At 42.0% G+C, this 26,989-nt stretch overlaps 15 non-coding genes across 15 annotated transcripts; 8 read left to right on the top strand and 7 right to left on the bottom strand.

The window, feature by feature from the left end:
* Positions 1 to 10,593: 10,593 nt before the first annotated feature.
* TRNAQ-CUG (transfer RNA glutamine (anticodon CUG)) lies at positions 10,594 to 10,665 on the top strand. Its single transcript has one exon. It is a non-coding gene; the product is annotated as a tRNA-Gln (tRNA).
* A 913-nt stretch (positions 10,666 to 11,578) lies between these two features.
* Positions 11,579 to 11,650, bottom strand: TRNAQ-UUG (transfer RNA glutamine (anticodon UUG)). Its single transcript has one exon. It is a non-coding gene; the product is annotated as a tRNA-Gln (tRNA).
* Positions 11,651 to 11,909: 259 nt separating this feature from the next.
* On the top strand, positions 11,910 to 11,981 carry TRNAQ-CUG (transfer RNA glutamine (anticodon CUG)). Its single transcript has one exon. It is a non-coding gene; the product is annotated as a tRNA-Gln (tRNA).
* An 881-nt stretch (positions 11,982 to 12,862) lies between these two features.
* On the bottom strand, positions 12,863 to 12,934 carry TRNAQ-UUG (transfer RNA glutamine (anticodon UUG)). Its single transcript has one exon. It is a non-coding gene; the product is annotated as a tRNA-Gln (tRNA).
* Positions 12,935 to 15,316: 2,382 nt separating this feature from the next.
* Positions 15,317 to 15,388, top strand: TRNAQ-CUG (transfer RNA glutamine (anticodon CUG)). The gene has a single exon. It is a non-coding gene; the product is annotated as a tRNA-Gln (tRNA).
* A 913-nt stretch (positions 15,389 to 16,301) lies between these two features.
* On the bottom strand, positions 16,302 to 16,373 carry TRNAQ-UUG (transfer RNA glutamine (anticodon UUG)). Its single transcript has one exon. It is a non-coding gene; the product is annotated as a tRNA-Gln (tRNA).
* Positions 16,374 to 16,632: 259 nt separating this feature from the next.
* TRNAQ-CUG (transfer RNA glutamine (anticodon CUG)) lies at positions 16,633 to 16,704 on the top strand. The gene has a single exon. It is a non-coding gene; the product is annotated as a tRNA-Gln (tRNA).
* Positions 16,705 to 17,585: 881 nt separating this feature from the next.
* On the bottom strand, positions 17,586 to 17,657 carry TRNAQ-UUG (transfer RNA glutamine (anticodon UUG)). Its single transcript has one exon. It is a non-coding gene; the product is annotated as a tRNA-Gln (tRNA).
* Positions 17,658 to 20,038: 2,381 nt separating this feature from the next.
* TRNAQ-CUG (transfer RNA glutamine (anticodon CUG)) lies at positions 20,039 to 20,110 on the top strand. The gene has a single exon. It is a non-coding gene; the product is annotated as a tRNA-Gln (tRNA).
* A 912-nt stretch (positions 20,111 to 21,022) lies between these two features.
* On the bottom strand, positions 21,023 to 21,094 carry TRNAQ-UUG (transfer RNA glutamine (anticodon UUG)). Its single transcript has one exon. It is a non-coding gene; the product is annotated as a tRNA-Gln (tRNA).
* Positions 21,095 to 21,353: 259 nt separating this feature from the next.
* Positions 21,354 to 21,425, top strand: TRNAQ-CUG (transfer RNA glutamine (anticodon CUG)). Its single transcript has one exon. It is a non-coding gene; the product is annotated as a tRNA-Gln (tRNA).
* An 881-nt stretch (positions 21,426 to 22,306) lies between these two features.
* TRNAQ-UUG (transfer RNA glutamine (anticodon UUG)) lies at positions 22,307 to 22,378 on the bottom strand. Its single transcript has one exon. It is a non-coding gene; the product is annotated as a tRNA-Gln (tRNA).
* Positions 22,379 to 24,755: 2,377 nt separating this feature from the next.
* TRNAQ-CUG (transfer RNA glutamine (anticodon CUG)) lies at positions 24,756 to 24,827 on the top strand. The gene has a single exon. It is a non-coding gene; the product is annotated as a tRNA-Gln (tRNA).
* Positions 24,828 to 25,740: 913 nt separating this feature from the next.
* Positions 25,741 to 25,812, bottom strand: TRNAQ-UUG (transfer RNA glutamine (anticodon UUG)). Its single transcript has one exon. It is a non-coding gene; the product is annotated as a tRNA-Gln (tRNA).
* Positions 25,813 to 26,071: 259 nt separating this feature from the next.
* TRNAQ-CUG (transfer RNA glutamine (anticodon CUG)) lies at positions 26,072 to 26,143 on the top strand. The gene has a single exon. It is a non-coding gene; the product is annotated as a tRNA-Gln (tRNA).
* The last annotated feature ends 846 nt before the right edge of the window (positions 26,144 to 26,989 follow it).

Raw genomic sequence — 26,989 nt, 5'->3', positions numbered from 1 at the left:
AGTGAACCTCTGCTGGTTCCACCTTCTATTAAAATTTCGAAGTAGTACGTGGTCGCCTTTGGCAAGTTTGCACAAGTTCTCCTTTTCCAATTCTGTATTTTCGTCTATTTCTTGGTTGCTGGTGGACCCGCCCCGTGTGCGCTCGAGCTGTTGAGACACAAACACAACGCTAGTAATCAAAGAAGACACATATTGATACATTTCATCACCTAACACATTCGCAGAACTTTCTTGGTCGGTGAATGCCCTTGACGTTGGTGTTAGGGGAAGGCGCATTTGGCGTCCAGTAACCACCTCGTGTGGGGTGAGGTGGTGGTCGGACCCTGGCCTGTTTCTAAGTTCGAACAGTGCTAACGGAAGGCAATACAACCAACTTTTCTTTGTTGTTTGCTGTATTTTAGCAATTGCCTCCTTCAATAGGCCATTCAGGCGTTCACATACACCATTGGCCTGTGGGTGGTACGCACATGCAAATTTGTGTTTAATGTTCAGTAGGGATGTGATATGCTGGAACATTTCATTTGCGAAATGGGGTCCGTTGTCTGATCTTAACACCTCGCACACTCCCCACCTGGGGAATACCTCCCTTACTATAAATTTGGCTGCTCTAAACGCATCAGGGTGTGAACAGGGCCCTGCTTCGATCCACCTAGAAAATGGGCATACTACTACTATCATGTATCTATTGCCTTGACAAATGTTGATCATATCAACATAGTCAATGTGGAGGTGCCGAAAAGGTCCTTCTGGTCGGGGTATGGTACCTCTTATCACCTTTAAAGTATGACCGGCCGTGAACTGTTGACATGTAAGGCAATTGCTGATAAAATTTGACACATGGGATGTTAACTCGGGACAGAACCAATCTTCTCTAATTCGTGCTGCTATTATTTCTTTGCCTGTATGGGCAGGGTGATGTAATTGGTTCAAGGCGGTATTTAACAATGCCAATGGTATTACAACTTTCCCAGTGCCACCCTGGCGCCATAGTGCGTCGGTTGGTGACATTGTGCATCCTCTTTTCACCCATACTTCTTTTTCGGCCATTGGTGCAGCCGCTTGTAACTCCATAATCTGGGTGGCTGGGAGATGGGTGTACCCTTCTTTTATTAACATCTCCCTCGCTATTCCCCTCCCTCTCCCTCTCTGTGAGTCTGTGGGGTTCCATATCTCACCAAAATATGCAGCATATTTTGCATGTGCGTCTGCTGCTGCATTTCCTTTTGATATATAGTCTTCTCCATTGGTGTGTGCTGTGCATTTTACTAGGGCTAGTTCTTGGGGATCGTTTATTACTTCAATTAGTTCAGCCAACAAGAGGGCATGTTGTACTGGAGTGCCGTCAGCTCTCCTAAACCCTCTTCTTCTCCACTTTGATAGCCCTGAGTGGACAGTGGATGTAACATATGCACTGTCGGAATATATAGTAACTTTTTTATTAAAACTTTCCTTTAGTGCCAATATGAGTGCAACCAGTTCCGCCGCTTGAGCAGAGTAATGCTGTGGTAATTGTACACACTTAATAGCCACACACACTGGCGCTTCCATCATTTGTACTACTGCTGCCCCAGTCCTCCTTATCCCGTCTCCTTGATCAATAGTTGATGACCCATCAATAAACAAAAGCTCACCTCCCTCTAGTGCGTTTTCTTCAACTTTCCTAGTACATGAGTACATCTCAGTTACTTGGGTGCAGTCGTGGGCGTAATCTCCCTCTTCAATTACTTCTGCTAGGAACCTTGCAGGGTTAACCGTGCTACATCTAACAATTGCCAGTTCAGCTTTGGACAAAATAATCTCATAACCTGTTGCCCTCTGTGTCGTCAGTGTGGACTTAGGTTTATTCAATATCGCAAATAGTGCATGTTCTACAAATAGTGTAGTTGGACACCCCATAGTTATTGATGATGCTTTTTCTACTGCAAATGCAGCTGCAGCAAGACCTTGTTCGCAAGAGAATTGTCCTAACATTATTGGATCTAAGTGACCGCTGTAAAATGCTACTGGTTTATAGCCCATGCTAGTCTTTTGGGCCAATACTGCTTTCATTACTGCTGAGTCGCAATGTGAAAATATAAAAAATCGTCGCTCATAGTCTGGGGATGCTAGTACTGGAGCAGTTGATATCGCTTCTTTTAATTCATCAAATGCCTCCTTCATTTCCATAGTCCATCCCAACTTTTTCTCCCCTTTATTTGCTTCCTTCAAACCCTCAAGCAGGGGTCCTATGTAAGAGCTGTAATCAAATACCCATGCTCTACAGTAGTTGCACAGTCCCAGAAATTGCTGTAGTTCTCTTACAGTCTGTGGCACGGGAGTGCCTGATATTGCCTGTGCTCTTTGTGGTGCAATCCTTCTTCCATATTGTGATATCAGTTGGCCAATGTAAAGTACCTGTTCCTGACAGTATTGTATCTTTTCCATGTCTACCTTGTACCCCTTTTCAGCCAATATCGTCAACATTTTTAATGAGTCCTCTCTACATTTATCTTCATTTGTACTGCAAATTATTATGTCATCCACATACTGTAACACTGTGCTTTCCAACTCAACGTTACCCAAATCCATCTGTATTACCCTATTGAAAATTGAAGGTGATTCACAATATCCCTGTGGTAATCTGGTATGTTTCCACTTCCTATTTCGGTAAGTGAAGCTTGTCAAGTCTTGTGAGTCTGGGTGTAATGGTATTGAGAAAAAAGCATTTTTAAGGTCAATCACTGTAAACCGTAATGCTTCTGCTGGAATGCCACACAAAATTGTGGCCGGGTTTGCTGTTACTGGATACTCTGCTTCTACTATGTTGTTCAACGGTCTGAGGTCCTGTATGAACCGCCAAGACCCTCCTTTAGCCTTGCGCACCGGGTACACAGCTGTGTTGCATGGGGATTCTGAGGGGACCAATATGCCATTGTTTATAAGGGCTGTTATGGTTTCGTATATGCCCTCATCTGCCTCTCTTGACAATGGGTATTGTTTTACTCTTGGTAGTATGGCACCCTTTTTTAATTTTATCCTTACACCCCCTATGCTTTTAATGCATCCTACATCATAAGGGCTAATAGTCCATAATGATTTTGGCACCTTTGACATATCTTCTTTAAAAAATGGGACTGGTGTGCCAGCGGGTGCCTCAAGTGCCATTACAATTTTCTGTGCCACTTGTTTGTGAGCCACTGTTAGCCACATTTCTACACTCATCATGAACACCATTTCATTTTCCTCCTTTTCTTCTGAAAACAACTCTTCATCTGACACCTGGGTCAGCCTACATCCTTCTGCTAGTGCTATCACCGCCCTCCATGCTCTCCCTTCTTTATCTTGGGCGTGCACAGCAACATAATCAGCTGTTGCAATAATGCTCTCAATGTCCACTGCAATGACCTTCCCTTCCAGTTCATTAGCTGGTGTTTCTGGTCGGAATAGATAGGCTGCTGGTCTCCTCCATATTTTCCCTCCTATCCCTGGCATCCATGCAAATGCCATGTCTGTTCCGTACTGGAATAGCTCGCCGTCTACCGGCTCCGCCCTGATCGCTATCTGTCCACAGTATGCTTGCAAAATCTGTCGTGCTGCAAACATGTTAATCCCTGGAGTAGAGCAAATTATGCCATCCTCTGTAAAGGAGATCGTCATATTTAATCTGTTCATTATGTCCCTCCCCAGTATGTTTACTGGTGAGGCACTATAATACAAAAGTGGTACTGACAGATCGTAATCTCCAATAGATAGCGGAACGTTATCAGTAAATGGAACCAACCCTTTAGCCCCAGAAAACCCTTGTGTGTTCATGGCTTCGCCTGACATCTTAAACTTACCTTCCCTTATGCAAGACCGGGTCGCCCCGGTGTCAACAAGGAATGATAATTTTTTGTCACCTATCGTTACCTCTATGCGTGGCTCCTCCGCACTATTAGGTGTTACTGACAGGATGGGACACACCAAGGCCGTCTGTGGGCTGTCCTATTGGGGGTACAATGACTGGCCATTCCCTGTGTAAGGGTTGTGCCCCAACACCGTCACCCCACCCAATTGCGTTCGTTCAGGTTGTGGTGGTGGTTGTATTAACGCTGCACCAGTTACTTGTGGCAGGTATTGTTTTATTTGTTGTTGTGGTAGGGAATAGTGTTGGTCACTCCCTTGTGGTGACATCTGCTGTGGTTGTATGCCCTGCTGTTCTTGTGATGTCCTATGTTGTGCTTGTTCGTTCCATGCTGGTGTTCCTGGCCTGACCCTGCATGTACGTGACATGTGTCCTAATAGTCCGCAGCTCCAACACACGGGTGGTTCCCTGTTTTGCCATGGGAAGTTCCCTGTGTTGTCCTGGTATACTGGTTGCCCTGTCTGGTAATTATTTCTGAGTCCCCCAGCCTGTTGTTGGGTATTATATCCGTATCCTCTTCCCCTCATAAACCCTCCTCTCCCTCTATTATAATTATAATACCCAGCTCCTTGCATTGGGTACCCTCCTCCCATGTTCTGTGCGTGTGATTGCAGAGGCAGCACTTGCTCTATTACCTCTTGTGGAGGCGCTATTTGAGCTGGATTTTGTGCAGCCACTACTTGCGTTGGGCTTTGGGCCATTGGTGTTGGCGCAGTTATTAGTGCCCCTTCCATGGTATATTTAGTAAGTTTTTTCTGTACTAATTTGGCCTCTTCTGTTTTCCTGTCCTCTTCCTTTTGTTTCATTTTTCCTTGCCATGTTCTACAGTGATGTACTATAGTCAGTTGTATTTCCGGCCATGGTTTTGCTTCCATCCCCACTACTTTCTTTAATTGTCTCTGAACTCCTTCTGGGAGCCCTTGTACTAGTATATGATAAAATATGGCTGGTGTTTTGTCCCATTGTTCTCTAGTTTCCATGCGCCACTTCTCTTGAATATCCTGGATATAATCAACAGGATCCTCGTTCTCACCCATCTTACGGGAAGTAATGGCTCCTATGTCTGATGTGTCTGGGTACTGCACTCTTAGTGCCTGCCATAGCGCATGTCTGCAGTTTGCAAATGGTGCCCCATCATGCGATGTGTTTGTTATTGTTACCCCATGGAATCCCGCTCTTTTCCAAATGTCATCCGCTCTATCCCCTAATATTGATATTAACAGGCCCTTAACATCTCCCACTGCTAGTTTCTGTCCTGCGGTGTGTTTTTCCATTTCATATATCCATTTACCCGCACCTCCACTTAATGATGGGAGCCTACATTTTATGTTTTCCTTATCCGTATGTTTCCAAGGTACATATTGTGGTCTAACCCCTCCTCTCTCCAGCAGTGGCATTACATTCTGTCTTGTGTCATCCTTTATGCTCCATGATGTTAACTCTTCACACCCCTCCTCTTCCCCCATTCCTTTTACTACTTCAAATCCTTCCTTACTACCTCTTCTCCTACCTCCCTCTTCTTCCTTTCCCCTTTTTTCATCCTTTCCTGTGTTCAATATTGGCACGTCTGTTTGCCTGTCTTGCCTGCGACTAGGGAGGTCCCTAAGCCGACATGCATAAGGTGTAACTTCGTCCATGAAGGGTGCGAGCTTTATTCTGTGCAGAGAGCGTGCAGTTGTTGAACATGTGGGGTGTGGCGTTAGAGAGCGTGATGGTGATGTGGGTGGCGTGTGTTGGTTGGTGAGCGTCGGTGGCGTGTGTTCGTTAGTTTGTGTTTCTCCCATTCTTTTCACTTCCTCCTTACTTCTCTCCAGCTCCTCCCATCTTCTACTCACCCATGGCGAATCTATGTTTGTTCTAGTGAGGTATAGCTTATCTAAGCTTTCCCTTTCACTCTTCCTTCCATCCTCACTACAAAAATCATTCATAAATTGCGCCCCCCACTCTGCCTTTTTTCCTTTTATTGTTACAGTTTTTAAGTCTATTAGGTCTCCCTCTTCCTTTCCGTTGTTACCACCTGTTCCCCTTAGTGCTGACGTTGTTGCTACCTCTCTATTTTTATATACTTCTCCCCATCTTTCACTCTCCCTCTTACTCTCCTCTCTCTCCCCTTCACTCCTCTCCTCCATCTCCCTACTATTTTCCTCTCTTTTCCTTTTTAATTCCTCCATTACTTCGTTGCTCATCTCTTCCAATATCCTTTCATCCTCTCTCCTCCTTTCCCATTTCACCCTTTCTCTTTCTACTATACTCTCTATTACCTTCCCCTCTTCATATTTTTTAGCTGTCTCTGATATTATCCTCCTCCTCCATATTTCCATTTCCTTTTCATTTTCTTCTTCTTCCTTCTTCTTCTCCCTCATCACTACTCTTGATACCCTTTCTGCTGCTGCTTTTACCCTTACAGCTTCCCTCTTTCTCTCCTCACTTTGCTCCCTTAATTTTTCCAATTCGTCCTTATCTTCTTTCCTTTTCCTCACTCTCTCTCTTTCCTCCCCCTCAAGTTGTTTTATCAGTTCATTCTGCTCATCCCTTAGTTTAGCTAATCTTTCCTCCAAAATCTCTTCCTTCTGCCGTAGCAGCTCCTCTCCCCTCATTTCACTCTCTCTTTCACTATCCTCGTTTGTTCTCTTTACCGCCTCCCTTTCCTCTCCAGTTAGTGATCCTCGTAATTTCAACAATATCTGTGCAGCTACCCACTCATCGTTTCCTATCTCTACAGTCTGCTCTTCTCTCCTCCCGTCCCCCATTGGTATCTTTCCATGAGCCACATATGGTGGAGGGCTGTATGCCGGGTTTGAGTATCCTTCAGCCGCCCTTAACTGTCCTTTTATTTCTCCTAATTCTCTTAAAGGGTACAACCCTCCCCCCTCTGTTTTCACTCCCGGTGTTAAGGGTATCTCATTGCTCGGTTCCTGTTTTATGTCAGCTAATTTATCAACCTTTCCTCCACCCAGTTTTTCATTCCCCATATTCTTTGTTCCTTCACTCTCCTTTTCCCCATCCGTTCCTTCTTTCTTAATCTCCTTTTCTTCCGGTGTTTCCCCCATAGTGAACATTCCATTTGGTCCTGGTCTAGACCCCTGGAACATCCTCCATAAGTTAAACACCTCCACATGGTTTGCCAACTTCTTCCCCTTGTATGTATTGTGCAGATGGTTTAATAGTGAATGTTGGGCATATGGGTCAAAGCTACCATTAGGCGGCCATGGTGTCAACATTTTGTTGTCCGTCCCCTGGGTCCACTCTATGCTGTACTTAATTAACTTCTCCCTATGTGGTGGCAGTGTGGTGCATATATGTTGTAGTGGGGTAGTGAGGGTATTCCCCCACCCTCCCAACCCTCTCCCGTCTGACATACTAGCGCACCCTTTCTTACCCTTCCCCTTGCTACCAGTTTGCAACATACAACCTTTTATTGCTTACCTTGCCCCGCAAGTGTGGGGACTTACGACAATCCTTTGACAAATTATGCAATGATAATAATCACAAAAAAAAAAAAATTATAAAACAAATATATTTATGATGTTATATTATATTCCTTCCCCTACGGCCCCCTGCGGCCGAAGCGCACGCAGCCCCCTGCAGCTGCGTACCCCTTACGACGATCTTACACAGTCGTCCTTTTTCCCCGTTCTCCTCCCACCTTTACACTTGCCGTGGCCGGCGTTCTCCGTGCGCAGCCACGCCCCCTTCCCCTTCTCCTCTTTGATCCACTCGTTTATCGTTTATCTCCGTGTCCGCTCCTTTATCATGTTTCTCTTCCCCACCAGTGTCAAACCCAAAGCTTCTTGTGTTCACGATATCTTACTAAATCCCTACTGGTGACGTCACCTATTTCTTCAAGCTACTGGTATATTCGTGTTATGTTCTTTAAATTCAAAATACACTTGCAATCTACCCCGCTAACCCTACAGCTGTCTTCCTGTCTCTCCTGGAACAAGGTAATCTCATCAATACTATAACCGGACTGCGCACGCTGCGTCGCCTCGCGTGTGATACGCCCCTCAACAGGAGGGCTTAACCAGCCAATTATCTTCCGTTTTGGGCAACTACGTAACTAGCCACCGCCCACAGGGAAACGTCATCTACCTATCGAGTTTCTTGCTCGAACAATAGGGAACCTCATCTACCTATCGAGTTTCTTGCTCGAACAATAGGGAACCTCATCTACTCATTGAATGATAAATGTCAAATCGTAGGAAACCACACACACCCACCCTCACACGTAGTCGCGATTTAGGCCAATCAGTGTCTTTCGAGCGGCTGCACGTGATGTTTTCGTGCCCCGCCCCCCTCTTTCGCGTAACGTTAGCTTTTTGTTGCGAGCGTCTGCTCGTGTTGTTCTCGTGCCCTGCCCCCCTCTTTCGCGTAACGTTAGCCGCCTTCTCTCGCACTCAATTCACTACCATTCATTCCATTATCATCACTCAATTAAACCTTCACCCCACCTTTTTACAATACCTCCCTCCTCCCTTATTTACTTCCGCCCCCTCCCTCACAATTTCGCATTGCTTGTTGTGCGTGTCATGCTCACCAAGTTCCCTCGATGCAGGGCCGCTCGACTGCGTGCACCCCTCCAAGCGGCTCGCCACCTCCCCTCGTCTGGACCACGTCTGGACACTCGCCGACCGCGGGCGGGATACTTCTCAACCGGCTCCCGAGGGCCAATATCCGGATTGCGCTGTCCGGTCCTCTCGCAGCTCCGCGATGGTCCTGTAGTCCTCAGAAGGGGGCAACGGCAGAGGGGGCCGCGCCGCCGGGCCTCCCCGCAACGGGAGTGCCTGGAAAAATAAAAAATAAAAGTCGATCTTAAACAGATCTCAGCAGTGCCTCCAACTTGTCGGGGGGGATTCTGCCGGGGTCGGCCGGGCCGTCCGCAGACCTCCGGGCAGGGAGGCCCCAACTCCTCCCGTGTATATCTCGGATCGAGACAGAGTATGAGGCACACACAAGGAGCAAGGCAACTTCTGTCGTTTATTATGCAAACGGCAGGGATGGGTCAAGGAGCGCACGCGTTCGTCCTGACACACACACAATAGTGGGGCTCGCAGGCCCTTTTTACTACATTATGACGCGCTACTTGCGTCATTCCAAAAAGTTACCAAAAGAACCTATCGCCACTCTTGATTGGTTGCTCGAGTGGTGGGGTTAGTATAGTACGCCTATAGAGAATGATATTAGTGGTTAAGGTGTAGTCAGGTGGTATATCTGGGTTGTCCCTACAATTAGATACATAAGAATTGTTACATGAAGACCCCTGAGGATTGGCTAACGTTACTGACGTCTGAGATAAGAACCTCATGTTCTGATTGGTGCATCCGTGAGCTCCCCAGCCTGGGACCACCGTTGTTCCCAGCACACGGTGCACCTGTGGTTGCAACAGTGTTTCAATATGGGTACGTGCAGGCAATGTGAGGATTTATTCATAGGTGGGAGACTGACCGTTCCCACTGTAGCAGGTGTCCATTGAGCCTTTCAAGTGTGTCGGCCTGCGTCTCGTAGCGAGGTACCCAGACGCCTTTTCTCTCCTGGGTTTTGGCATCTCGTCAGGTTCGGCTTGGTCACGTGGGGAGGGACCGTGTTTGAGGCATAATTCTGCACAATTAATATTGTTTTTCCACTGTATGTCTGGTTTAATTTGCAGATATGATTTTAACATTGGTACGTGGAGTGCGAGGTTGCAACATCGTGCCTTTGAAGATTTGTTTCTTGACTGTGGGTTTGCAACAGTACGACCTTGGCTGGTTGCTCCACTGGGTTCTTTCTGCAGGCTCAGCAACCTGACTTTTGCTTTGTTAATGTCCACGGGAACTCTTGCTTGAGGCCTACTTGGGCCTGGTGCACGAGTAATCCATTTAGTGCATGGATGCTTTAGGTTATAGTGGCATACAGTTTCATGGCCAGTATCGTGTTTCCATTATATCTCTCATGATGGTAACGGGTTTCAAGAGAAGCGTGAGCAAGCGTTATAAATGAGCTCATGGTGCGTCTTGCGTTTCTGCATTCTGAAAGCCTATGTAAAAATAATAAAGATGCACGTCCGTGAATAAGCCTGTCGCCTACGTCAGAGCACTGAGTATGTTCTTCGTGTAGATTGGTGTGGAAATGTTCAGCGTGTATAATAGTTCAGCGGTGCTTCCCGTTATCTAGGTCGTCATGGCATCTCTAACGATGTGTAGATTTCAGTCTAGTTGGTCCGTGCCGCAGGTGTCGGCATGGCCAGTGCGGGCTGTTGGGCAGGCAGATGGACACATCCGTATGTTTCTGTACCAGGGTATTTGGTCATCTGGTAAATGGGCAAACTCTTCTCGTGGCGGGTGTCTGGGCCGCGACCCTCTAGGCCAAGCGCGAGAGGTGAAGGACGGGAGTCTGGTTTTCCATTCTCCCACTTCAGAGGGGCCCTTCAGTAATGTTCTTTGCTAACCATTACACCATGGGCCCCTTGCTGGTGCAACCTGACAGAGTTGTAACAGAAATGAGAATCGAGATCTCATGCATCATTTTAACAAACTCATATTCCTAGCCCACGTATATTATGCAAATGTGGAACTGTTTAGTTGGTTGTTGCGCAATAGCAAACTCTTTGCTTTACAGCTCATTTGGATAGGATTCTTCCTCTGGAGGCATAAGATAAAAGAATATTGCATACATTCTCTAAAAGGCTCTTTTTTTGCTGCAATGACGTTCATCATGTCACTAAGTATGTAGGTTCCATGGTGTAATGGTTAGCACTCTGGACTCTGAATCCAGCGATCCGAGTTCAAATCTCGGTGGGACCTTGGGAATTACTGTGTTTGTTTTCCTCTCAGTGTCTTGTTTTAATAGCAATGACGCTGCTGTGTCGCCCACTTTCATAGCATTATTCCCAGGGTGCATTTGAAAAAAGAAAGATTTTCCATGGCTGACGCTCTTTAGCCACAATGAAACCCACCACTTTCTGTGGTGTGAAAGACCCATGGTGTAATGGTAGCACCCTGGAGGTTGAATCCAATAATTTGCATTCAAATCTCTGTAAGAGTTTACCATCAGTCGAACCTTTCCCTTATCGTTTATTGTGGATGTCTTCTTTGAAGAAAGGTATGATCCAACTAAAGTAAGTACATTCACGAATGGGCCCTTGGTCGGTACAAACAGTATTTATACACCTCAGGCCTTTTGTGAATTAAGAAAAGTGTGTTCTTCGTTCTATTTTTCATCTCAAACTGATACCTTCATTTTACAAACATGTAAAGGCTGTTAATACGCTTGATTAATATCATTGATTCTGAATGTGGTCGCTTTTCATAGGATTAACCCTTTAACAATTTTGAAAGAGAATGGCGATACAATAGAGCTGCTTTTCCCAAAATGGTATTATTAATGTTGTTGCTGCATCTTCAAGTAAAAAGAGAATCCATTGGGTCACCGATTGAGCATGTTTCTTAACATTGAGTTAAGTTTGAAAATTTCAAATCTTTTATGTATGTTTCCGATGCAGATCTGCCCATCGACTCAGAATGACCTCACTGTTCATACATTTAAAAAAAATGCATAAAGGTTAAGGTGCTAGGCACAAAAGTGGATTTTTATGAAAAGTTATGCCAGAGAGTGAGAGCGAAAATGAATACCCTACACCACTAACCTTATGAATATTACTATCTTTGGCCTATAATTTAAGACAACAAGGAGACAAAGTGTGTTAGAGCAAGAGAGAGGTTCCACCGAGACTTGAACTCGGATCGCTGGATTCAAAGTCCAAAGTGCTAACCATTACACCATGGAACCCTTGTTGAGCAGAGCTTCATAAGGGCAATGAGAATATAGGGCACAGTCAAGATTTTTACTGACCTATAGTAACCGTTTACTGATATTATATCGAAGCAGCACTGTTGCTGTTGGATGCTGTGCAATCGCAAAGTATTGGCTTCATGTCTCATTTGGATCAAATTCTTCCTCTGGAGTCTAATGATATAGGAATATTACATATTTTCTCTGATGTGCTCTGTTTTTCCAGAATGAAGTGCATCATGCTACTGAATATGTGGGTTCCATGGTGTAATGGTTAGCACTCTGGACTCTGAATCCAGCGATCCGAGTTCAAGTCTCGGTGGGACCTTGGGGCTGCTTCTCTTTTACAGTTGCCTTTCATTTGCAGATAGATATAACAGCAATAGCTTTGCTTTACAGCCCACTTTGATGGCAGTCTTCTTTGACCAAAGAATATTAATAGTTTCTGGGGATGACTCTCTTTTGCCACAAAGAAACTGCCCACTCTCATATCTCCAAAGCTCCAAGGTATAATGGCTATTAAACTGGCTTTTGATCTCAGCGATTTGCATTGAAAGCCCAGGAGGCCCCTAAAATCAGTTGAATTGTTTCCTGATAATTTAGAGTTTATTTCTTCTTTCGAGAAAGGTGTGATCCAAATAAAGTAAGTACATTTAAACAAGGGCACTTGATCAGTAAATGCACTACTTTCTAGAACTCATAACTCTTGTAAGTTATAAAAAGTTTGCTCTCCATACAGTTTGTCAACTCAAAGAATTACATTTTTTACACATTTAATAAGACCATCAAATTGCTTGAAACATAGGAATGATTGTGAAAGTGAATATGATTCACCAAAATAATTGTATAACATTTTTTAATGTTAATAAAATAGGGCTTTTTCCAATCTTTTCACATCAATGTTGTTTCTGCATGTTCCAGTGAGCAGAGAATCTACTGCACATAGTGTGTACATTTTTCTTTTCATAGAGTTAAGGTTGGACATTATTCATCTGTGTAAAATGTTTCTGAGAGATATCTGGGTGCCCACTCTGATTGACCTTAAGGATTGTACATTAACGATATGTAGTTGCATCACTGTATTGGCATCAGGCACCAAAGTGCATTTAAATGTAATGTCGTGCAGAGAGAGTCGACTGAACTTCTGAATATTAACTCTGTTGAATTGTAATTTGAGAAATTAGAAAATGGAGTGTAAGAGCAAGATAACGGTCCCACCGAGACTTGAACTCGGATCGTTGGATTCAAAGTCCAAAGTGCTAACCATTACACCATGGAACCCTTGCAAGATGCACCTGAGAGCGTTGAATCAGAAATGGCAATATAGAGCACATTTACAATTTTTACAGATTCATAGTCCCAATTGACTGATATCATACAAACACAGCGATGTTGTCGATTGACGTTGTGCTATAGCAATCTCTGTGCTTTATAGAGCATGTAGATCAAATTCTTCCTCTTGAGGCATATGATTAAGCAATATTAAATATTGTTTCTGACTGCCTCTGTTTTGGCATAATGAAGTTCAGCATTTGCGGAAGTATTTAGGTTCCATGGTCTAATGGTTAGTAGGCTGGACTCTGAATTTAGTAATCTGACATGTTATAGCTATATTTTGTTTTCCTTTGGGTGTATTGTCATTTTATGCACATAGATTTCCTAGCAGTGGCTGTGATGAATAGTTCAATTTGATAGCAGCTTCCTTTTGAGAATTTGAAAAAAAAAGAATTAAATAGTCTCTCTGGATGACTCTGCTTTGATTTCTATGTGCACATCCCTTTTGCGTTTCAGAGGGATTGACCAACATACACAACAGTGCTTGGAAGACCTCTTCCTCCCTCATGGCATGTAAAGCTAACCTCTCTCCTACCGTGTGTTTTTTTACTTTTTAACTTCCCCTTCCGAGTCATGATCATGTAACTGAATTTACATTTTTAGATTTTAACTGCAGTAGTTGCTTGTTTTTCATTTTTATTTTTTGTGTACGCATACATCCCTTTTTGTTGGGCGGGGGGAGTGATGTCTGTTTACTTATATTAGCTAATATAGGTCATTTTATGTCCGCTTACAATATGTGTCAGGATTTTTTATGTCGTTTCCAATCAATGTCTAATATCAAGTGGTTTGCAGCAGTCATACAAAGGCACGTAACACCCCCAAAACACCTACATAAGTTAGAAATACTCCGGAAGAGTACTCAGTTTATGAAAAGGCGGTGAATCCCAAATAGAACTGTAAATGTAAGCTAGCAAGCAGACTGTGCACCCCTGTTTGGAACTATGACCTGTGTGTTGCCCTCTATTAACAGAACAATGTAACTGCAGCCCATGTCACATAAAATAGAAAGTAGAGATTATGCAAATTAACTCCCAGAAGAGCCTGGTGTCACCCCAAAAGGTGTCATGCTTTTCACACCAAGAAACATCCACACATAGATCCCTGCGAACCTCAAAAACGTACAGGAAACCCTGTCCAGCGCTTTGCTCCCAGAGGAGATAAGGTTGAAAAACCACCCTATGTTAAAAGTGTCCATAATCCATGCCAGCTGCCCTGTCTATAGAACCTGGCCGTTCGTGGCCGATCGGGGCCTAGGGGCATGAGTGGAAGGGTTTAACCTGCCTGGGTTCTTGGGCATGGTTTCATCATGCCTCAGTTTACAATGGCACTCTGCCACTTTGTCAGGCTTTAAAGAAGCCTGACTCCTGCAGAGCAAAAGATCTGATTATTTCCTTACATGTTTTGTACGTAAGAATGCGGATGGTGCTCTGAGCCTCCTACGGTGGTTATTAAGCATGGTATACATACCATAGCATGTAACTGTGCCTACAAATGGAACATTTTGTTCATTTATTAGGGAGTTGTGAAAATGGCAAAATCAAATTGCCATTACTGACACAGACCAGCTGCCGCTGTCCGGACATTTCGTCGAAAGACATTTCGTCGAAAGACATTTGGTCGACGTAATTTGGTCGAAAGCCAAATGGTCGTTTTTTTTATTTATTTATATATATATATTTTAGGTTGTAGTTTAGGGGAAAAAAGGGGTTTTTAGAAAAAAAGGGGGTTGGGGGGACCCCCCCAAACCCCCCCCCCCAAAAAAAAATGTGAAAATAAAAAACAAAGCAATTCGACCATTTGGTTTTCGACCAAATGGTTTCGACCAATTGTCCTGTCGACAAATTTTTTTCGACGAAATGTCTGGCAACCCAGCTGCCGACTGTTGCTATTGACAGGAGTTCCAGGTGTATAAACTGAGGAGATCACCAGTTCAATTACCTGTGAACGCATTTTGAAGCTCATTCACAACCAGTTCATGCCCGTTCTCTCCATTTTGGCTTTCTGGCTGGCCGAGGGGCCCTTCAGTAATGTTCTTTGCTAACCATTACACCATGGGCCCCTTGCTGGTGCAACCTGACAGAGTTGTAACAGAAATGAGAATCGAGATCTCATGCATCATTTTAACAAACTCATATTCCTAGCCCACGGATATTATGCAAATGTGGAACTGTTTAGTTGGTTGTTGCGCAATAGCAAACTCTTTGCTTTACAGCTCATTTGGATAGGATTCTTCCTCTGGAGGCATAAGATAAAAGAATATTGCATACATTCTCTAAAAGGCTCTTTTTTTGCTGCAATGACGTTCATCATGTCACTAAGTATGTAGGTTCCATGGTGTAATGGTTAGCACTCTGGACTCTGAATCCAGCGATCCGAGTTCAAATCTCGGTGGGACCTTGGGAATTACTGTGTTTGTTTTCCTCTCAGTGTCTTGTTTTAATAGCAATGACGCTGCTGTGTCGCCCACTTTCATAGCATTATTCCCTGGGTGCATTTGAAAAAAGAAACATTTTCCATGGATGACGCTCTTTAGCCACAATGAAACCCACCACTTTCTGTGGTGTGAAAGACCCATGGTGTAATGGTAGCACCCTGGAGGTTGAATCCAATAATTTGCATTCAAATCTCTGTAAGAGTTTACCATCAGTCGAACCTTTCCCTTATCGTTTATTGTGGATGTCTTCTTTGAAGAAAGGTATGATCCAACTAAAGTAAGTACATTCACGAATGGGCCCTTGGTCGGTACAAACAGTATTTATACACCTCAGGCCTTTTGTGAATTAAGAAAAGTGTGTTCTTCGTTCTATTTTTCATCTCAAACTGATACCTTCATTTTACAAACATGTAAAGGCTGTTAAGACGCTTGATTAATATCATTGATTCTGAATGTGGTCGCTTTTCATAGGATTAACCCTTTAACAATTTTGAAAGAGAATGGCGATACAATAGAGCTGCTTTTCCCAAAATGGTATTATTAATGTTGTTGCTGCATCTTCAAGTAAAAAGAGAATCCATTGGGTCACCGATTGAGCATGTTTCTTAACATTGAGTTAAGTTTGAAAATTTCAAATCTTTTATGTATGTTTCCGATGCAGATCTGCCCATCGACTCAGAATGACCTCACTGTTCATACATTTAAAAAAAATGCATAAAGGTTAAGGTGCTAGGCACAAAAGTGGATTTTTATGAAAAGTTATGCCAGAGAGTGAGAGCGAAAATGAATACCCTACACCACTAACCTTATGAATATTACTATCTTTGGCCTATAATTTAAGACAACAAGGAGACAAAGTGTGTTAGAGCAAGAGAGAGGTTCCACCGAGACTTGAACTCGGATCGCTGGATTCAAAGTCCAAAGTGCTAACCATTACACCATGGAACCCTTGTTGAGCAGAGCTTCATAAGGGCAATGAGAATATAGGGCACAGTCAAGATTTTTACTGACCTATAGTAACCGTTTACTGATATTATATCGAAGCAGCACTGTTGCTGTTGGATGCTGTGCAATCGCAAAGTATTGGCTTCATGTCTCATTTGGATCAAATTCTTCCTCTGGAGTCTAATGATATAGGAATATTACATATTTTCTCTGATGTGCTCTGTTTTTCCAGAATGAAGTGCATCATGCTACTGAATATGTGGGTTCCATGGTGTAATGGTTAGCACTCTGGACTCTGAATCCAGCGATCCGAGTTCAAGTCTCGGTGGGACCTTGGGGCTGCTTCTCTTTTAGAGTTGCCTTTCATTTGCAGATAGATATAACAGCAATAGCTTTGCTTTACAGCCCACTTTGATGGCAGTCTTCTTTGACCAAAGAATATTAATAGTTTCTGGGGATGACTCTCTTTTGCCACAAAGAAACTGCCCACTCTCATATCTCCAAAGCTCCAAGGTATAATGGCTATTAAACTGGCTTTTGATCTCAGCGATTTGCATTGAAAGCCCAGGAGGCCCCTAAAATCAGTTGAATTGTTTCCTGATAATTTAGAGTTTATTTCTTCTTTCGAGAAAGGTGTGATCCAAATAAAGTAAGTACATTTAAACAAGGGCACTTGATCAGTAAATGCACTACTTTCTAGAACTCATAACTCTTGTAAGTTATAAAAAGTTTGCTCTCCATACAGTTTGTCAACTCAAAGAATTACATTTTTTACACATTTAATAAGACCATCAAATTGCTTGAAACATAGGAATGATTGTGAAAGTGAATATGATTCACCAAAATAATTGTATAACATTTTTTAATGTTAATAAAATAGGGCTTTTTCCAATCTTTTCACATCAATGTTGTTTCTGCATGTTCCAGTGAGCAGAGAATCTACTGCACATAGTGTGTACATTTTTCTTTTCATAGAGTTAAGGTTGGACATTATTCATCTGTGGAAAATGTTTCTGAGAGATATCTGGGTGCCCACTCTGATTGACCTTAGGGATTGTACATTAACGATATGTAGTTGCATCACTGTATTGGCATCAGGCACCAAAGTGCATTTAAATGTAATGTCGTGCAGAGAGAGTCGACTGAACTTCTGAATATTAACTCTGTTGAATTGTAATTTGAGAAATTAGAAAATGGAGTGTAAGAGCAAGATAACGGTCCCACCGAGACTTGAACTTGGATCGTTGGATTCAAAGTCCAAAGTGCTAACCATTACACCATGGAACCCTTGCAAGATGCACCTGAGAGCGTTGAATCAGAAATGGCAATATAGAGCACATTTACAATTTTTACAGATTCATAGTCCCAATTGACTGATATCATACAAACACAGCGATGTTGTCGATTGACGTTGTGCTATAGCAATCTCTGTGCTTTATAGAGCATGTAGATCAAATTCTTCCTCTTGAGGCATATGATTAAGCAATATTAAATATTGTTTCTGACTGCCTCTGTTTTGGCATAATGAAGTTCAGCATTTGCGGAAGTATTTAGGTTCCATGGTCTAATGGTTAGTAGGCTGGACTCTGAATTTAGTAATCTGACATGTTATAGCTATATTTTGTTTTCCTTTGGGTGTATTGTCATTTTATGCACATAGATTTCCTAGCAGTGGCTGTGATGAATAGTTCAATTTGATAGCAGCTTCCTTTTGAGAATTTGAAAAAAAAAAGAATTAAATAGTCTCTCTGGATGACTCTGCTTTGATTTCTATGTGCACATCCCTTTTGCGTTTCAGAGGGATTGACCAACATACACAACAGTGCTTGGAAGACCTCTTCCTCCCATGGCATGTAAAGCTAACCTCTCTCCTACCGTGTGTTTTTTTACTTTTTAACTTCCCCTTCCGAGTCATGATCATGTAACTGAATTTACATTTTTAGATTTTAACTGCAGTAGTTGCTTGTTTTTCATTTTTATTTTTTGTGTACACATACATCCCTTTTTGTTGGGCGGGGGGAGTGATGTCTGTTTACTTATATTAGCTAATATAGGTCATTTTATGTCCGCTTACAATATGTGTCAGGATTTTTTATGTCGTTTCCAATCAATGTCTAATATCAAGTGGTTTGCAGCAGTCATACAAAGGCACGTAACACCCCCAAAACACCTACATAAGTTAGAAATACTCCGGAAGAGTACTCAGTTTATGAAAAGGCGGTGAATCCCAAATAGAACTGTAAATGTAAGCTAGCAAGCAGACTGTGCACCCCTGTTTGGAACTATGACCTGTGTGTTGCCCTCTATTAACAGAACAATGTAACTGCAGCCCATGTCACATAAAATAGAAAGTAGAGATTATGCAAATTAACTCCCAGAAGAGCCTGGTGTCACCCCAAAAGGTGTCATGCTTTTCACACCAAGAAACATCCACACATAGATCCCTGCGAACCTCAAAAACGTACAGGAAACCCTGTCCAGCGCTTTGCTCCCAGAGGAGATAAGGTTGAAAAACCACCCTATGTTAAAAGTGTCCATAATCCATGCCAGCTGCCCTGTCTATAGAACCTGGCCGTTCGTGGCCGATCGTGGCCTAGGGGCATGAGTGGAAGGGTTTAACCTGCCTGGGTTCTTGGGCATGGTTTCATCATGCCTCAGTTTACAATGGCACTCTGCCACTTTGTCAGGCTTTAAAGAAGCCTGACTCCTGCAGAGCAAAAGATCTGATTATTTCCTTACATGTTTTGTACGTAAGAATGCGGATGGTGCTCTGAGCCTCCTATGGTGGTTATTAAGCATGGTATACATACCATAGCATGTAACTGTGCCTACAAATGGAACATTTTGTTCATTTATTAGGGAGTTGTGAAAATGGCAAAATCAAATTGCCATTACTGACACAGACCAGCTGCCGCTGTCCGGACATTTCGTCGAAAGACATTTCGTCGAAAGACATTTGGTCGACGCAATTTGGTCGAAAGCCAAATGGTCGTTTTTTTTATTTATTTATATATATATTTTTTAGGTTGTAGTTTAGGGAAAAAAAGGGGTTTTTAGAAAAAAAGGGGGTTGGGGGGACCCCCCCAAACCCCCCCCCCCCAAAAAAAATGTGAAAATAAAAAACAAAGCAATTCGACCATTTGGTTTTCGACCAAATGGTTTCGACCAATTGTCCTGTCGACAAATTTTTTTCGACGAAATGTCTGGCAACCCAGCTGCCGACTGTTGCTATTGACAGGAGTTCCAGGTGTATAAACTGAGGAGATCACCAGTTCAATTACCTGTGAACGCATTTTGAAGCTCATTCACAACCAGTTCATGCCCGTTCTCTCCATTTTGGCTTTCTGGCTGGCCGAGGGGCCCTTCAGTAATGTTCTTTGATAACCATTACACCATGGGCCCCTTGCTGGTGCAACCTGACAGAGTTGTAACAGAAATGAGAATCGAGATCTCATGCATCATTTTAACAAACTCATATTCCTAGCCCACGGATATTATGCAAATGTGGAACTGTTTAGTTGGTTGTTGCGCAATAGCAAACTCTTTGCTTTACAGCTCATTTGGATAGGATTCTTCCTCTGGAGGCATAAGATAAAAGAATATTGCATACATTCTCTAAAAGGCTCTTTTTTTGCTGCAATGACGTTCATCATGTCACTAAGTATGTAGGTTCCATGGTGTAATGGTTAGCACTCTGGACTCTGAATCCAGCGATCTGAGTTCAAATCTCGGTGGGACCTTGGGAATTAGTGTGTTTGTTTTCCTCTCAGTGTCTTGTTTTAATAGCAATGACGCTGCTGTGTCGCCCACTTTCATAGCATTATTCCCTGGGTGCATTTGAAAAAAGAAAGATTTTCCATGGATGACGCTCTTTAGCCACAATGAAACCCACCACTTTCTGTGGTGTGAAAGACCATGGTGTAATGGTAGCACCCTGGAGGTTGAATCCAATAATTTGCATTCAAATCTCTGTAAGAGTTTACCATCAGTCGAACCTTTCCCTTATCGTTTATTGTGGATGTCTTCTTTGAAGAAAGGTATGATCCAACTAAAGTAAGTACATTCACGAATGGGCCCTTGGTCGGTACAAACAGTATTTATACACCTCAGGCCTTTTGTGAATTAAGAAAAGTGTGTTCTTTGTTCTATTTTTCATCTCAAACTGATACCTTCATTTTACAAACATGTAAAGGCTGTTAAGACGCTTGATTAATATCATTGATTCTGAATGTGGTCGCTTTTCATAGGATTAACCCTTTAACAATTTTGAAAGAGAATGGCGATACAATAGAGCTGCTTTTCCCAAAATGGTATTATTAATGTTGTTGCTGCATCTTCAAGTAAAAAGAGAATCCATTGGGTCACCGATTGAGCATGTTTCTTAACATTGAGTTAAGTTTGAAAATTTCAAATCTTTTATGTAAGTTTACGATGCAGATCTGCCCATCGACTCAGAATGACCTCACTGTTCATACATTTAAAAATAATGCATAAAGGTTAAGGTGCTAGGCACAAAAGTGGATTTTTATGAAAAGTTATGCCAGAGAGTGAGAGCGAAAATGAATACCCTACACCACTAACCTTATGAATATTACTATCTTTGGCCTATAATTTAAGACAACAAGGAGACAAAGTGTGTTAGAGCAAGAGAGAGGTTCCACCGAGACTTGAACTCGGATCGCTGGATTCAAAGTCCAAAGTGCTAACCATTACACCATGGAACCCTTGTTGAGCAGAGCTTCATAAGGGCAATGAGAATATAGGGCACAGTCAAGATTTTTACTGACCTATAGTAACCGTTTACTGATATTATATCGAAGCAGCACTGTTGCTGTTGGATGCTGTGCAATCGCAAAGTATTGGCTTCATGTCTCATTTGGATCAAATTCTTCCTCTGGAGTCTAATGATATAGGAATATTACATATTTTCTCTGATGTGCTCTGTTATTCCAGAATGAAGTGCATCATGCTACTGAATATGTGGGTTCCATGGTGTAATGGTTAGCACTCTGGACTCTGAATCCAGCGATCCGAGTTCAAGTCTCGGTGGGACCTTGGGGCTGCTTCTCTTTTAGAGTTGCCTTTCATTTGCAGATAGATATAACAGCAATAGCTTTGCTTTACAGCCCACTTTGATGGCAGTCTTCTTTGACCAAAGAATATTAATAGTTTCTGGGGATGACTCTCTTTTGCCACAAAGAAACTGCCCACTCTCATATCTCCAAAGCTCCAAGGTATAATGGCTATTAAACTGGCTTTTGATCTCAGCGATTTGCATTGAAAGCCCAGGAGGCCCCTAAAATCAGTTGAATTGTTTCCTGATAATTTAGAGTTTATTTCTTCTTTCGAGAAAGGTGTGATCCAAATAAAGTAAGTACATTTAAACAAGGGCACTTGATCAGTAAATGCACTACTTTCTAGAACTCATAACTCTTGTAAGTTATAAAAAGTTTGCTCTCCATACAGTTTGTCAACTCAAAGAATTACATTTTTTACACATTTAATAAGACCATCAAATTGCTTGAAACATAGGAATGATTGTGAAAGTGAATATGATTCACCAAAATAATTGTATAACATTTTTTAATGTTAATAAAATAGGGCTTTTTCCAATCTTTTCACATCAATGTTGTTTCTGCATGTTCCAGTGAGCAGAGAATCTACTGCACATAGTGTGTACATTTTTCTTTTCATAGAGTTAAGGTTGGACATTATTCATCTGTGGAAAATGTTTCTGAGAGATATCTGGGTGCCCACTCTGATTGACCTTAGGGATTGTACATTAACGATATGTAGTTGCATCACTGTATTGGCATCAGGCACCAAAGTGCATTTAAATGTAATGTCGTGCAGAGAGAGTCGACTGAACTTCTGAATATTAACTCTGTTGAATTGTAATTTGAGAAATTAGAAAATGGAGTGTAAGAGCAAGATAACGGTCCCACCGAGACTTGAACTCGGATCATTGGATTCAAAGTCCAAAGTGCTAACCATTACACCATGGAACCCTTGCAAGATGCACCTGAGAGCGTTGAATCAGAAATGGCAATATAGAGCACATTTACAATTTTTACAGATTCATAGTCCCAATTGACTGATATCATACAAACACAGCGATGTTGTCGATTGACGTTGTGCTATAGCAATCTCTGTGCTTTATAGAGCATGTAGATCAAATTCTTCCTCTTGAGGCATATGATTAAGCAATATTAAATATTGTTTCTGACTGCCTCTGTTTTGGCATAATGAAGTTCAGCATTTGCGGAAGTATTTAGGTTCCATGGTCTAATGGTTAGTAGGCTGGACTCTGAATTTAGTAATCTGACATGTTATAGCTATATTTTGTTTTCCTTTGGGTGTATTGTCATTTTATGCACATAGATTTCCTAGCAGTGGCTGTGATGAATAGTTCAATTTGATAGCAGCTTCCTTTTGAGAATTTGAAAAAAAAAGAATTAAATAGTCTCTCTGGATGACTCTGCTTTGATTTCTATGTGCACATCCCTTTTGCGTTTCAGAGGGATTGACCAACATACACAACAGTGCTTGGAAGACCTCTTCCTCCCATGGCATGTAAAGCTAACCTCTCTCCTACCGTGTGTTTTTTTACTTTTTAACTTCCCCTTCCGAGTCATGATCATGTAACTGAATTTACATTTTTAGATTTTAACTGCAGTAGTTGCTTGTTTTTCATTTTTATTTTTTGTGTACGCATACATCCCTTTTTGTTGGGCGGGGGGAGTGATGTCTGTTTACTTATATTAGCTAATATAGGTCATTTTATGTCCGCTTACAATATGTGTCAGGATTTTTTATGTCGTTTCCAATCAATGTCTAATATCAAGTGGTTTGCAGCAGTCATACAAAGGCACGTAACAACCCCAAAACACCTACATAAGTTAGAAATACTCCGGAAGAGTACTCAGTTTATGAAAAGGCGGTGAATCCCAAATAGAACTGTAAATGTAAGCTAGCAAGCAGACTGTGCACCCCTGTTTGGAACTATGACCTGTGTGTTGCCCTCTATTAACAGAACAATGTAACTGCAGCCCATGTCACATAAAATAGAAAGTAGAGATTATGCAAATTAACTCCCAGAAGAGCCTGGTGTCACCCCAAAAGGTGTCATGCTTTTCACACCAAGAAACATCCACACATAGATCCCTGCGAACCTCAAAAACGTACAGGAAACCCTGTCCAGCGCTTTGCTCCCAGAGGAGATAAGGTTGAAAAACCACCCTATGTTAAAAGTGTCCATAATCCATGCCAGCTGCCCTGTCTATAGAACCTGGCCGTTCGTGGCCGATCGTGGCCTAGGGGCATGAGTGGAAGGGTTTAACCTGCCTGGGTTCTTGGGCATGGTTTCATCATGCCTCAGTTTACAATGGCACTCTGCCACTTTGTCAGGCTTTAAAGAAGCCTGACTCCTGCAGAGCAAAAGATCTGATTATTTCCTTACATGTTTTGTACGTAAGAATGCGGATGGTGCTCTGAGCCTCCTATGGTGGTTATTAAGCATGGTATACATACCATAGCATGTAACTGTGCCTACAAATGGAACATTTTGTTCATTTATTAGGGAGTTGTGAAAATGGCAAAATCAAATTGCCATTACTGACACAGACCAGCTGCCGCTGTCCGGACATTTCGTCGAAAGACATTTCGTCGAAAGACATTTGGTCGACGTAATTTGGTCGAAAGCCAAATGGTCGTTTTTTTTATTTATTTATATATATATTTTTTAGGTTGTAGTTTAGGGAAAAAAAGGGGTTTTTAGAAAAAAAGGGGGTTGGGGGGACCCCCCCAAACCCCCCCCAAAAAAAAATGTGAAAATAAAAAACAAAGCAATTCGACCATTTGGTTTTCGACCAAATGGTTTCGACCAATTGTCCTGTCGACAAATTTTTTTCGACGAAATGTCTGGCAACCCAGCTGCCGACTGTTGCTATTGACAGGAGTTCCAGGTGTATAAACTGAGGAGATCACCAGTTCAATTACCTGTGAACGCATTTTGAAGCTCATTCACAACCAGTTCATGCCCGTTCTCTCCATTTTGGCTTTCTGGCTGGCCGAGGGGCCCTTCAGTAATGTTCTTTGCTAACCATTACACCATGGGCCCCTTGCTGGTGCAACCTGACAGAGTTGTAACAGAAATGAGAATCGAGATCTCATGCATCATTTTAACAAACTCATATTCCTAGCCCACGGATATTATGCAAATGTGGAACTGTTTAGTTGGTTGTTGCGCAATAGCAAACTCTTTGCTTTACAGCTCATTTGGATAGGATTCTTCCTCTGGAGGCATAAGATAAAAGAATATTGCATACATTCTCTAAAAGGCTCTTTTTTTGCTGCAATGACGTTCATCATGTCACTAAGTATGTAGGTTCCATGGTGTAATGGTTAGCACTCTGGACTCTGAATCCAGCGATCCGAGTTCAAATCTCGGTGGCACCTTGGGAATTACTGTGTTTGTTTTCCTCTCAGTGTCTTGTTTTAATAGCAATGACGCTGCTGTGTCGCCCACTTTCATAGCATTATTCCCTGGGTGCATTTGAAAAAAGAAAGATTTTCCATGGATGACGCTCTTTAGCCACAATGAAACCCACCACTTTCTGTGGTGTGAAAGACCCATGGTGTAATGGTAGCACCCTGGAGGTTGAATCCAATAATTTGCATTCAAATCTCTGTAAGAGTTTACCATCAGTCGAACCTTTCCCTTATCGTTTATTGTGGATGTCTTCTTTGAAGAAAGGTATGATCCAACTAAAGTAAGTACATTCACGAATGGGCCCTTGGTCGGTACAAACAGTATTTATACACCTCAGGCCTTTTGTGAATTAAGAAAAGTGTGTTCTTCGTTCTATTTTTCATCTCAAACTGATACCTTCATTTTACAAACATGTAAAGGCTGTTAAGACGCTTGATTAATATCATTGATTCTGAATGTGGTCGCTTTTCATAGGATTAACCCTTTAACAATTTTGAAAGAGAATGGCGATACAATAGAGCTGCTTTTCCCAAAATGGTATTATTAATGTTGTTGCTGCATCTTCAAGTAAAAAGAGAATCCATTGGGTCACCGATTGAGCATGTTTCTTAACATTGAGTTAAGTTTGAAAATTTCAAATCTTTTATGTATGTTTCCGATGCAGATCTGCCCATCGACTCAGAATGACCTCACTGTTCATACATTTAAAAAAAATGCATAAAGGTTAAGGTGCTAGGCACAAAAGTGGATTTTTATGAAAAGTTATGCCAGAGAGTGAGAGCGAAAATGAATACCCTACACCACTAACCTTATGAATATTACTATCTTTGGCCTATAATTTAAGACAACAAGGAGACAAAGTGTGTTAGAGCAAGAGAGAGGTTCCACCGAGACTTGAACTCGGATCGCTGGATTCAAAGTCCAAAGTGCTAACCATTACACCATGGAACCCTTGTTGAGCAGAGCTTCATAAGGGCAATGAGAATATAGGGCACAGTCAAGATTTTTACTGACCTATAGTAACCGTTTACTGATATTATATCGAAGCAGCACTGTTGCTGTTGGATGCTGTGCAATCGCAAAGTATTGGCTTCATGTCTCATTTGGATCAAATTCTTCCTCTGGAGTCTAATGATATAGGAATATTACATAATTTCTCTGATGTGCTCTGTTTTTCCAGAATGAAGTGCATCATGCTACTGAATATGTGGGTTCCATGGTGTAATGGTTAGCACTCTGGACTCTGAATCCAGCGATCCGAGTTCAAGTCTCGGTGGGACCTTGGGGCTGCTTCTCTTTTAGAGTTGCCTTTCATTTGCAGATAGATATAACAGCAATAGCTTTGCTTTACAGCCCACTTTGATGGCAGTCTTCTTTGACCAAAGAATATTAATAGTTTCTGGGGATGACTCTCTTTTGCCACAAAGAAACTGCCCACTCTCATATCTCCAAAGCTCCAAGGTATAATGGCTATTAAACTGGCTTTTGATCTCAGCGATTTGCATTGAAAGCCCAGGAGGCCCCTAAAATCAGTTGAATTGTTTCCTGATAATTTAGAGTTTATTTCTTCTTTCGAGAAAGGTGTGATCCAAATAAAGTAAGTACATTTAAACAAGGGCACTTGATCAGTAAATGCACTACTTTCTAGAACTCATAACTCTTGTAAGTTATAAAAAGTTTGCTCTCCATACAGTTTGTCAACTCAAAGAATTACATTTTTTACACATTTAATAAGACCATCAAATTGCTTGAAACATAGGAATGATTGTGAAAGTGAATATGATTCACCAAAATAATTGTATAACATTTTTTAATGTTAATAAAATAGGGCTTTTTCCAATCTTTTCACATCAATGTTGTTTCTGCATGTTCCAGTGAGCAGAGAATCTACTGCACATAGTGTGTACATTTTTCTTTTCATAGAGTTAAGGTTGGACATTATTCATCTGTGGAAAATGTTTCTGAGAGATATCTGGGTGCCCACTCTGATTGACCTTAGGGATTGTACATTAACCATATGTAGTTGCATCACTGTATTGGTATCAGGCACCAAAGTGCATTTAAATGTAATGTCGTGCAGAGAGAGTCGACTGAACTTCTGAATATTAACTCTGTTGAATTGTAATTT

The sequence above is a fragment of the Ambystoma mexicanum genome, chromosome 5p (genome assembly GCF_040938575.1).
Source record: "Ambystoma mexicanum isolate Mex_15411 chromosome 5p, UKY_AmexF1_1, whole genome shotgun sequence".
Lineage (NCBI taxonomy): Eukaryota > Metazoa > Chordata > Amphibia > Caudata > Ambystomatidae > Ambystoma > Ambystoma mexicanum.
This window is presented reverse-complemented; position numbering and strand designations above follow the sequence as displayed.